General features: G+C 40.8%; 1 protein-coding gene across 1 annotated transcript in view; it reads left to right on the plus strand.

The window, feature by feature from the left end:
• tex264a (testis expressed 264, ER-phagy receptor a) overlaps positions 1-11,908 on the plus strand; it is an 81,805-nt gene that overhangs the window by 24,554 nt on the left and 45,343 nt on the right. The gene's annotated exons all lie outside the window — the stretch shown is intronic.

The raw sequence follows: 11,908 nt of genomic DNA on the forward strand, positions 1-11,908 counted from the left end.
GTTTTGCATAATTGTCCACCAGGCTTGCTGGAATTTTTGACCACTCTTCCATGCAATATTCTTTCAATGGGATTCAAATCTGGGCTTTGACTAGGCCATTCCTTGGTGCGTTTGCAAGTGTGCTTAGGTCTTTCAACAGATCATTATCCTGTTGAAAGGTCCACTTTCGGTTCAACTTCAACATTTTGATAGATGGCCACATATGATCTTCAAGCACTCTTTTGATATAATTCAGAATTCATAGTTGAATCAGTGAATACAAGCTGAGTCCAGTCCCTGAGGCAGCAAAGCAACCCCAAACCATAACATTTCCACCACCGTGCTTCACAGTTGGTATGAGGTGCTTCTCCTGAAAAGCTGTCTTTGGTCTACACCAAACGTGTCTGCCGTTACCGTGGCCAAACAACTCCATCTTTGATTTGTGTGTCCAGAGCACATTATTCCAAAAGGCCTGGTCTTATATATGCTTATACAGGTGCATCTAAAAAAATTAGAATATCATGGAAAAGTTCTCTTTTTTTCGGTAATTTAATTTAAAAAATGGAACTTTCATATTTTCTAGATTCATTACATATAAAGTGAAATATTTCAAGCCTTTTTTTTTTTGGTTTTAATCTTGATGATTATGGCTTACAGCTCATGGAAAATCAAAACTCCAGTATCTCAAAATATTATAATAAAGAATTTATAATACAGAAATGTCGACCTGAGAAGAGCTCTAATCAGATAATTAACTCAAAACACCTGCAAAGGTTTCCTGAGCCTTTAATCTGTCAGTCTGGTTCAGTACACACAACCACAATCATGAAGAAGGTGAAAGTAAATGTTTGGAAATCAAGGTCCCAGAGTCTGGAGGAAGAGTGGAGAGGCACAGAATCCGAGTTGCTTGAAGTCCAGTGTGAAGTTTCCACGGTCAGTGATGATTTGGGTTGCCATGTCATCTGCTGGTGTTGCTCCACTGTGTTTTCTCAAGTCGAGAGTCGATACAGCGTCTACCAGGAGATTTTAGAGCACTTCATGCTTCCATCTACTGACAAGCTTTATGGAGATGGATTATGTATGATGATGCCACATGACACGTCTTGGCCCAACTCTGCAGAAAATCTGCTGTAATTTTGAAAAATGGCAAGCACCTGTGAAATAATAACTCCACAATATCCTGGAGGGACTGTTTATAAGCAGAAGCTGTTTTCTTAACCTCGTTCTAATTATTATCATATACACTCACCGTCCTCTTAAATAGGACCACCTGTACACCTGCCCATTAACTGCATAAATGAGCAGGTGTACGGGTGTTCCTATTAAAGTGGATGGTGAGTGCATGTGTGGCCAGGCATCTGGTAAAACTCATCGAATGTCTCTATGGCTTAATTCTGCCATAGTGAAATGGACATAAGCCCGATCAGATACTGGCTGTCCAAGTAGGAATGGGATCGTTAACTGTATTGTTTGATGCTGCCACATCATTGGCTGAATGGAAATTGCATGAATGTGTAGGCAGACAGGTGTTTCTCATATAGCAGCCAGTGATTGTACATTTAAACTGTGATATCCAAGTGATATATGGCATCTCTATCAAAGCCAACATTGTAAAAATCACTTGGGCATAAAGCAAGGTTACAGCTAATTATATCAGGGAAGCTCACAGCACGTCATAGATTTGTACTGGTTTACAGTCAGCTCTATTTCTAGTACCTGTCTAGTTTTGTGAAGACTAGGTTGCTAGCAAAAGTGACTAATACTGCATTTACTGTTTAAATATTTGTATGGTCAACGCATTAAAGTTATGAGTGACACGTGGGAGTGGTTTTACTGAGATTTCATTCCCAAAACCAAACATTGTTAGTTTCTCTCAGCATCTCCCTCAAATATAGCCAGTAGTGAAAAAGTGTTCTGTGTACTGTCCCTTCATTAGGAGCATGCATTCATTAGGAATATAATCTGATTGTTACAGTATTATATAAACACTAAATACAGATCAATCTCTAGTGAACTGGCACAAACACAGCTGATTCTGCTGTGATACGTGCATGCATTCTGTCCAGTGTAGACTCCACATGAAGCTCCATATGTCTCTGCGAGCAGCAACAGTCATATCCCACAGTGAAGGTGAGGCCGGCTTGGCAGAGTCGGTATACGTGTTGTACTCCTGTGTGTGGGCGTCGCCATCTGTCTGTGGACCACACACAGTCAGAGCGTAATCAAAGCTAAATACGTAGTCGGAGGATGTCCTCTTACTAAAACTGGCTTTTTCTACGCATTAGTCAGCCGTGGGAAATACACTGAGATGCCACAGTACTGTGCGAAAGTCTTAGGCACCCTCTCTTTGAAGCATAAACTTTTATTATAGATTTTTATCTTATGACTTCAACATTATCGCGTCAGTACAGAACCATTTTAGATTTCTAAACTGTTTTCCAGCACAAAATGAAACGTTACAAAAAATGTTTGTATGTCAGTAAAGAAAGCGGCTTATTACGTAAGAGACACTTTCCAGACAAAAAACGTAAAGTATAAAAAAAATAAGAAGCATAGTCAAAGTCTCCAGAAGAACCGCGGCTGGTTCTGCAAGATGCTCAATAACACTTGCAGCCAATTTCCTTATAAAACTGCACTAATTGTACCCGAGACTACCATTTTTTTTTTAAAGCAATGGATTATCACACTAAATATTGATTTTGTTTCGTTTATTACTGTTTGCTGCTGTTTATAGTATTTTTTTAAAATGTCGACAAATGTAATTGTATTATTTTTAAAAGCATCTTTGCTCTAGAGCATTTCTGTGACTTTTGTATAGTACTGTATGTCTAAGCTGAAATCATTATTGTTTCGTTTCACTTGAATTCGTAATTGAACTAATATTTCAAGACAGTCCATTAATATCAATATTTCATCCTCTTATTTATGAGTGGCTGTTTGTAGAGGAACTCTGCCCACAGAGCAGCGGCAGCAGGCCTCTGTCCAGTTACGTAACAGTTCCCCAGACAGCAGCCTGTCCACATGATGTAAGAGTGCAGAAACAATGTGTTTTCCAGTGTCTGTCCTTACCGCTCTTTCCTCCTGACACTTTCCCCCCAGCATTTAGCCTTGCTGTGACTGCTACGCCACACACAGGTGCTTCTTTTTTGGCCTACCTGGTGTGCCGGATTGCTCACTGAGGTCAGTGCAATAGTTACATGGCCACAGCAGGAAGTGGAGGAAGATGACCTTGTGGTGTTACAGATGTGCACTGTTTGTACGTGTAGGTATTACACACGTGCAGAGTTTGTTCAGAGGGAGTACAGCAGATTAATAATGGAAAGATATGTGTGTGTGTGTGTGTGTGTGTACAATAGAGTGTGTAGTCAGGGATGTTTTTATAGAAAGAGTTAGTAAATCAGGCATATTCCTACACACACACACACACTACATTCATGTTTAGAACGCACTGCTGTCGCTTTTAATATAATAGGTTTTCAATCTAATTTTTATTTCAACTTTGCCTTTTGCTGTGTGTAGAATTGTTCCACATTTCTCGGTACAACTAAAGGATTAAATTATCCTGTTGCATGAAATCGTTCTCCAAAAATATCTTTTGCTTAAGCAGTTTTTGATGGAATTGAAGGACTGTCCTGATCCCACGTCCACACTAACAACAAATCCCAGATGCCACTTGCAGTGTGCCTCTTGTGGGTGTGTAGCGACTAGGGTTGTTACGGTACCAGAATTTCAGTAGGCGGTAGCAATACCAGTAAAATTCCACGGTACTCGGTACCAATTTCGGTACCAAAGCAAAGCACAAAAACATGCGAATTAAACAACACGCTATTTTATTAACAAAGTTAAATATCAATATAAAATGTATTTTTAAAAATGCAATTCTGTGTACTTCAAGTATATCATTTATTAAAGCTGCTAGAGTTCTCCAGACGAGTAGAAATGTGTTTCTGACTGACTGATATTAAAGACGTAAACAGTGCTAGCCACACGTCTATTATTTTCTCACACATGAATTTCAGATATATAGCTAATCAGTAAGCCTCTGGTGTGTAAAATGATTAAACCCCATCATGTCCTACCATTTATTTCACCCCAATAAAAGTTAAAGCATTAAATGGTTAATAAGGCCTCCTGAGCGTATTAGCGTTAAACGCGCGTTTGCTAACATTAAGTAAGCAAAAACGAGGATGTTTTCTTGCAATTATACACTCCAATTAAACTATGCTACAGCATTCATAATGCAACCGCTACCATCATTTTAAACTCACCTGCTTGACCTGCTTGAGTAAATACTGTGGGTAAGCGGCCGTTCTTCCTGAAAGCGCGGTTAATCTATCTGCACATAAATTTTATGGGTGCGGCTTTTACACGCTTAGCGATAATAGCACCGAAAGCAGAAAACGAGCGTCCGTGAGAAATGCATGGATTTTTTCCTACTATATAGTAGGTAAGTATGCGGTTTCGGACACGGCCATGGTAACCGACGGAGCTGCTGCTGCTTTGGCTCTTCTTGTTGTACGATGCACCCATGAAAAGTTCCTGACTGACCACCTGTTAAGCAGTGCGTCAGTACCGGGTTGACCCGGTACTTATGAAAATCTGGTACAGTTAACTTTTTTCTTTTTAGTACCGACTTGGTACCAAAGTACCGGTACTTTTGACAACCCTAGTAGCAACCCTGCTAGCATTGTCACTTGTCGGCAGTGTCTCAGCTTTTTATAGCCATAACGTATAAATGTGTACTGCATAATATATACACCACCATGTTTCCTTTTTTTTCTTTTCTTAAATGTTTTTATTATATTTTATTTTAAGCCAGTTCTCAACCGCGGAGCGCTGAGAGATCGGAAGGGGGGGGTCCGAATTGTTTTCAAGAAAGGAAAAAAAAAACACAGACAGGGCATCATTTGGGTACTCTGTGTATTTTCTTGCTTTTCAAATAGAACGTGCATAAATGAAAAACCCTGCGTTCTCTCTCTCTCTCTGTATTTTCTTTTTGCTGGGGAGAGGCGGAGCTTAGCCCGCCTTTTATCTAGCTAGGGGGGCGTGCCACATGATGGGGTTGGCTTGGGTCGGCTTTAGTTACAAAAGGTTGAGAACTTCTGTTTTAAGCTGTATATGTGGTTTAGTGGGGATTAGACACCGGTAGGAGCTGATGTTGTTCTGAGAGTAGCATCCATTCTCTTAATAACTGTTGCTTTGGTGCATCGTACTCGGTTTGCATGGGAATGAGAAAATCTTGATTCCGACACCACCCGCCTTTTGTCACCTTCTCTGCATTCACAGGAAATGAAATCGGTATTGAACAGTCGCATACTTGTGTGAATACGGCATTAGGAAATGTTTTATAAAGGAGTTTGGCGTCAGCAATTTTTCATAGACCTAGGTAACAATGTAGTGGATAGACATTTGGTTGCAAATACACTGGAACATTTGTTTAATAATAATGTCTAAACATTTTCCTGAATTATAATTAATTTACGTAACTTTTCATTTTTAATTTTCAATTGAATTGATCTGGTGTTATGTTTTATTATTTTACAATATTATTAAAAATATGTAATTGTGCTGTTTTTAATTTGCCTTTGTTATTAAGTAGTAGTAGTAGTAGTAGTAGTAGTAGTGGGTGTGTCTGTTTGATGCTAGCATTTAGCCAGTTGTACACTGAGGTGGAAGGGTTTAATGAGGGTTGCGGGTTAAACATCGGACTGCTCTCAGATTGGACACAGTTGTTCATCTTTCTTTTACTGCTCTATCCTCCTCCTCTATTTTGTTGCCTCCTGCTGTTCCATACTCCGGTGCATCACTGCTCCTTTCTACCCTGTAAACTCCCCCACTCCAGTAAACCCGGCCTCATTCTTCTCAATCTGAGAAGCGCGCGCGCGTGTGTGTGTGTGTGTGTGTGACAGAACTACGATTGCGGGGGTGTGTAACTGTACAGATTGGGGGGATTGTTGGTCATCTGAAATAAGATAATGGTGAGGAAGACAGGGATGAAAGGATAAAGTAAGGAAATGAAGTATACAGTCCAAGGTCAAGGGTATAAATGGTGTCATACTCTGCACTGGAGACTCTGGTAAAAGTCTTTACAACGTTTTAAACCTCAGCTTCTTGGAAATAGATAAGATAGAGTGTCCAATAATAAGTCCATAACTATGTAACACCATTATACATATTTGGAGGAAAGTTACATTAGATAAACCTGAACATAAAACTTTGGCATCGCACCTATCAAGTTAACTTGACGAAAGAAGCTACCAGAATGTTGACTTATTTTTGGTCAGTAAATCTCCTCTAGAGTCGTGCAGTGAGTAGCATCACTGCCTCATATCCCCAGTGTCTACGGTTCGGTCCTGAGCTTCGGTTACTGTCTCTGTTGAGTTATGTGCATGTATGTATGTATGTGCGTGTATGTGTGTGTGCGTGTATGTATGTGTGTGTATATATATGTGTGTGTGTGTGTGTCTGTGTGTGTGTGTGTGTGTGTGTGTGCGTGTCCCGCCTTGTGTCCCAAGTCCCCGGGATAGGCTCCAGGCTCCCCGCGGCCCCGTGTAGGATAAGTGCTACAGAACATGGATGGATGGATGATTGTTATTCCTGCTTCAGGAAGCTTTTCAAACGTGCACTGAGTCATTTTGTTTAATATCTTCCTGAAGATGAGATGCCCATTCTTTTTCAGCTTACCTGTGCTGCTTCTTGGACACTCCTTCACTTATTTATTTTTTTTTTTTACAAGTCATGAATAAATCAGACTCAACCTGCCTATCCTCTTGATATTTTATTTGTTGAATTAAACATTTTGGGTGCTGGCCAGTATGCGTATAGCTCCATGATGTGTCTGAGAGCTATTATGCATGTTAAAAAATAAAAAAAACAACTATTTGTGCTAATGAATAAAACCGAATGCAAGAATAATCAAGAGCATTGGTTAAAGTTTTGAGTACAGAGGGTCATCTTACAGCGTTGTGTAGTAAACAACTTTGTGTGGAATGAGAGTCATATTACTGCTATCGATTTTTGTTTCTCTTGGGGCCTTTTTGTGTATCCGTTGTTTTTTTTTTCTTGTTGTTGTTGTTTTTTTTCTTTTTTTTTTGGTGGACAGTCAGGTGGAGCAGTTTGATGGACAGCATACACATATCACACTGTCAGACTGCCACACAGTGAGAGACAGCAAGAGGAGGAGAGACAGCTACATGACAGCGAGAGTCAGAACCTTTCCTGGCATCCTATCACGTTAAGGTCGAGTTTGGTTCAATTAGTATTCAAGCCATGTCTTAACTTCCATGATAGGAAATCGGGAAGTCCTACCCAGTCCACTCTGTCTCTTTCTCTCTCACACGTTCACCCTGTTCCTACCACTCCTCCACACATTTCTTGTATTAGTCTCTCTGGCATTAGCTGTTACTGGCTGACAGGTCAAAGGAAGGCAGGGTAAACACAGACAGCACACCCCGAGCAAACAGAATAGAGGAATCCATCAGAGGAGATGCTTGGTTTATCTGCCGGATTTATAACTCTTCAGGAAAGTAACTCCTTGTTACTGAAACACTTTATACTCCCTGCTATCTAATGATTTTATTAAATACTGTATGTTCTTGGCATCCACATCAGATTATTTGCAGTTAGCCAGTGTGTTAAAGCACATTTATTATGTTTTGAAACGTGCCTGATTTTGTTTTAAAGCTCTCATACAATAGATTTACATGCATCCAAGGTCAAAAAACATTTTAATGTGCTCATAATTTAAACTGCAGCATTACCAGCCCCCCCCCCCCCCCCCCCGTGTCACTAACGACTCGCTCTATTTATAACGAACACTAACGAATTCGTTATAAACTTCTCCTTTCAGAGAGCATACTCTGCTCTGATTGGTCAGATGTTCCAGTCTGTTGTGATTGGTCTACCGTTGTCATTGTGTTTCGAAACGGAAACGCCCACTACCATACCAAGTTTCAGCTCCATCTGTTCGCAAGCAGCCAATGAAGACCAGAGGCGGGGCTTTCTGTTGTAAACCTACGTAGGTTAGTACAGGAAGTAAGTCTGGAATTACTAACGACTGGTTTCAGCGGTTTGAGAATCGCTTCCTTCTTTTGGGACTCATTAACACTCCGTTTGTCGCGCGCTCTGATTTTTTTAAACTTTGCAGACTGTTTATATTCACAAACAGTGACATAACACACTACATGAAAGGTAATATTTGAAAAACCACAAGAGGTGCACTTTAACGCAGGTTATTTTGGTCTTTTGTGAAGCGAAGAGCCGCAGCAGCACCAGTGGTCATGAACGGTATGAAGAAGTGAGGCTGGGACTGATTTCTTTCTAGCCCAGACATGTCAGGTGACTACACAGAATGAAACGCCTCCTGGATTTTTTTCTCCATTTGGCCTGATGTTTTTATTACCCGAGACCTTTTTAGCTGTACTCATGTTCATGGCATGTGAATTGAAGAGGGCTTTGGCCGAAAGCGAGTTGTGATGATGTCACATGACACATCTTGGCCCAAATGTGCAGCAAATCTGCCGTAATTTAGAAGAATTATCAGCCCCAAATATTTTCAGAGTTCATTTTTCATTCATTTCTGTCATCACAAAATCGTGAAATCCTAGAGGAACTGCTTAACAGTTTCACGGGCAAGCTATTGGTAGATATGATCGTTTAGCCACCCATGTAATATCATGATCAGCCGTCGCTTTTTTATCAAAATTTTATAGCCAGTACTGGTACACACTCTTTAACTTGTGCCCATCACTGCAAATTCCACCCTCCGAGGTAACTTTAGGGAAGGGATCTGTCAGTGCCTCCTTATCAGCACACACTTAAAATTCACTTCATGGACGAAAGGCTTTCCATCCTTAGGCCAAGCATACAGAGATATGTATTGTGACATTTTGAGGGAAATGTCCATTTTAAACTCCATTTTAAAATTCAAAATTCAAATACAGCTCCTCCTGTCGGCGGTCCCTCAAAATTCACACGCCAAAAACCATATGGATGTGCTGCCTAGGCTAGAAAGCCTGGGGAGGTTTCTGTATTGACAGACAACAAGAGCTGCCCTGACTGAATGGAGGTTGGTGGTCCACATCATTTGTTTTCTCCCCTTTTTACAGCTCCTGGGGTGCCACACAGACCAGAGTTTTTTTTGTTTATTTGTTTGCTTGTTTGTTTGTTGGTTTAATTGTTTCCTCTGTACAGATATTTTAGATGATAATTAAGCAGGTAGCTTTGCCGCCTCACACCTACAGGGACCCAGGGGTGCTTCATGTTCTTCCTACCTTCCACAAACATGCCAGTAGGCGGCTTGGCTACGTAAATTGCCACTAGGTGTGAACGTGCCCATTCTCATAGTGGCCTGTGATGGTGTGGCTTCCCATCCGGAGTGTTTTCCCACCTCACACCTAGTGATCCCGGTATGCTTTGTATCCTTTTGCAACTCACCAGGATAAAGCAGGTAGTGATTGAGAGATATATTAGTTATATTTTTTTATGGTTGACATGTGAGATGAATTTCACCAAGTATTCCAAAGTGATTAAAACAAAACAAAAAAAAATCATAGACCCATCCTTTAAGGTAAGCAGTTTTGGATTTGGCAGAAAGCACTCAGGGGTTCTTGCTTTTAACGCTTTTAATTACACGTATAGTATAGAGAAGGACCAAGAGTGGACCAGAATAGAGTGGATCAAAACATTTCATATAGTAGCTACCAACTGAAAGCTAATCTCTAGGCATTCTTCCAGTTTCTCTCTCATTCTCATCCTCCTTTTTGTTTCTCTTGGTGTGCTTGAAGCTTAATTGATAGCACGCGCAAACTTCACGTACATTATGCGCATTAAACAAATATGCCTTTAAATGTGCGTATTTGTGTGTGTGTGTGGGGGGGGGGCGGGGTCTTGCATGTTTCTTGAAAGGATTGCCTGGCACAGGTTCACACACTACATATTTTGAAAGATTTGCCCTCAGTTTTTCAAAGTCATCATTTATTTACCCAGTTGTATTTGGGCTAGACAGCTCCAGTTAACCAGGTAATACAAAAGCACGAAAAGCATGAAAAGAAGGGTTTCTATCTGGATTCTGAATACTGTCGTTGTCCTAAAGTACCCTGCGTTCGTATTTATTTTTTACCTCGCGCTGTTTTTGATTTGATAGATTGCATTCCCGACCCTGTGATCGACCGGAGGCGCAGTAATGTAATGTAACATGCTGTGTCAGGAATTGTCATCGTGTATAGAACATGTAATATTAGATAGTCATGAATTATTGAAATGTGCTCCGCTAGAGCAGTGTGCCACTAAGGCATGGGCAGTTATAAAAAGCCACGATGAGAGCTGGTTATAAAAAGCCAAGCCTGCCTGGGTTCGTGGCTCACTTATTTTGACCTGTGGTTCACAACTAATTGACTTTCTTTATTTAGCTTTGGTACAAAGGATACATCTTAGAACTGAGGCTGGAACCTAATTGATGTGCACTATGGCCGTGAAGGGGCATAGCGCCGTTAGAATGTGGGTGAGCGTGCGCTAAATATAGCCTCCTCCAGAGACGTGCACAGTGAAAGCAGTGCTTAGCGAAGCAGATGTAGGGCCCACCACTGGGAATTTGGGTTGGAATTTTAGGTCCATCAGTGGCCAGGGATCTCTCAGAATGAAATTAACTGCGTTCTCATTGGGAGAATCTGAATGGAGAATTAGAGAAGGCTGAACTAAGATGATCCTTCTCCCTGTCACTGTGCAGATTTCTGTAAGGTGTTTGCATGATCAGCAAGACTGAGCGCATATCGCGTTTTTCATCACGCATGCTGCTGAGCTCTTCATTCGCCAGGCTGATGGATCTGCTGTGCAATAGTTCAAAGACTTTCAGCACGTATCGGCTCTGAAAAAATCAGGTGGTTTAATTGGTGTTGAGTCAATGTGCTTTGTAAGTAGGGGTGTGTGTGTGTGTGTGTGTGTGTGTGTGTGTGTGTGTGTGTTGTTTCAGGTTTGATGTAAACTTGTCATGTGTGCAGGTTCACCTGTAGTCAAGTTCGGCATGAGATGAGTGAGAGACAATTCGTACTCATTTTCTACTGTAGGAAGTGTGTTTTAGCTACTTTAAGAATTCTTCATTGGTCAGTTTTTGAGTCTAAAGAGTGTGATCTGAATTAGAGGTGTAGCTTTAGTAAAAGGGAAAGCAAGCAACTACATACCGCCTAGAGAACCAAACGCTGCCCCCGAAACCTGATCACTCAAGTGCATGGGAATGTCAAAATTCAGGAGTGCTCGAAAACCTCAGCTGGGCAAAGTAAAACGTTTATATCCATGACTTACACAAAGTTGTTTAATTGGATATGTGTACTGTTGGGGGTATTCCTTAAATGAAGAGTACTTTTGCATTAGGAAGTCAAAAGAGAAAACAGGATTTGGGGCTGTTGTACCTGCACTGAAAACCTTACCAAGTTGACTGTACTCGATTGAGTGAACTTGTTCCCGTGATTTAATTGAGTAATGGAGTCTCCCAAAACTTGCATGTTTATGGTCACCTAACTTGGTACTCATGTAGACTGTACTTAAATTGTTAAGTTGACTTATGTAAATAAATAACCAGTGCTCAGTGAAAAGCCTGCATCTCTTAAATAAAGTAACTCTATTTACAAAGCATCCTTTACATGATTGCCATTTCTTTGTAAACACTCACAGAGTTGTCTCTCCCACTCATGATGAACTCTTGAATTTCAACACACCGGTTCCAGCAAGAGACGAGACGAAGAGGACCGCCTTTTTGCAATTATCCACCAACAGTGCATCCGTTCACTTTTTGCCAGGCGGAACTCCTCGCATGGAAAATCACATCAAAGCAAGACCAGAGGGCGCTACTGAAATAACGCATGATTTTGAGTTCATAACACTTGAAATCTTTAAGTTGATGTATTTTGTAGGTAAATAAGTTAAACAAACTTAG

The sequence above is a fragment of the Ictalurus furcatus genome, chromosome 11 (assembly GCF_023375685.1).
Source record: "Ictalurus furcatus strain D&B chromosome 11, Billie_1.0, whole genome shotgun sequence".
NCBI lineage: Eukaryota > Metazoa > Chordata > Actinopteri > Siluriformes > Ictaluridae > Ictalurus > Ictalurus furcatus.